Raw genomic sequence first — 977 nt, 5'->3', positions numbered from 1 at the left:
GGCACGCGCGACCCCCGCCGCGGGGGTCCCGTCCGAACCTCCGTCCGTCCATCCGCCCGTCCGTCCATCCGTCCGGTCCAACCCGGAGTCACGACCCGGGGAGGCGCCCCCAGGCGGGAGCTGGCCCGACCCACACGCGCCCGCCGAGCCACCGCCGGCGGCGACTCGGCTCGGGAGCGGGCGGCGGCCCAGACAGCCAGCCGGCCGCTAGCGCGGCACACACGCACACACACGGGGTGAGTGGCGTGGGGGGGGGGGGGGCGGCGGGCCGCCCCAACCCCCCGGCCGCGCGCACGCTCGCACACGCACGCGGGCAACACACCCCGCACCGGACGCCGGCCCGGCCCGGCGGGATCCTCCCCCGTCTCGGAGGGGGGAGGCGCAGGCCGCGGTAGGTAGGCAAAGAGCGGCACTCTGCCCAAACACGTCGCGACGGGAGTCCAACCCCGCGTCGCTGGCCACACTACACGCGCAGAGGAGGGGCAGCGGCTGGGGGCTCCGGTACCCCAAGGCACCCTCTCGGATCGCTAGAGAAGGCTTTCTCACCGAGGGCGCATCGCCCCCACCCGTTCGTCCTCCCAAACGGGCCCCACCAGGCGGCGCTCCGGGGCCGACAGGGCTCGCGGGGCGGGGGGCGGATCTCCGGCAAGGGACAGGCACAGGGCAACCCCGAGCGCTCGCGGCCGGTGCCCCCTCGAGGACGCCACCCCCGCCTCGCCCGCGCACGGCGTGGTCACGTCACCGCCCAGAGGAGAGAGCTCCCCGCCTCCCGCGAGGCGGGCGAGAGAGAGGGACGGAGACGGGGACACGACCCGTGCCGGGAGAGAGGGGCAGCCCCTCGGGCTGGCCAAGCGCCGCGGCGCTGGCCCGGCCCGCCGCGGGCGCTCACGAGCCCCGCCAAGTCCTCCGAGTCACACCGCCCCACGCCACCCACCCCCCGCCGGCGCGGCGAGGGGGGGAGGAGAGGAGAGGGGAAA

The sequence above is a fragment of the Canis lupus genome, chromosome Y (assembly GCF_048164855.1).
Source record: "Canis lupus baileyi chromosome Y, mCanLup2.hap1, whole genome shotgun sequence".
NCBI lineage: Eukaryota > Metazoa > Chordata > Mammalia > Carnivora > Canidae > Canis > Canis lupus.
Note: the sequence above shows the minus strand (reverse complement) of the source record.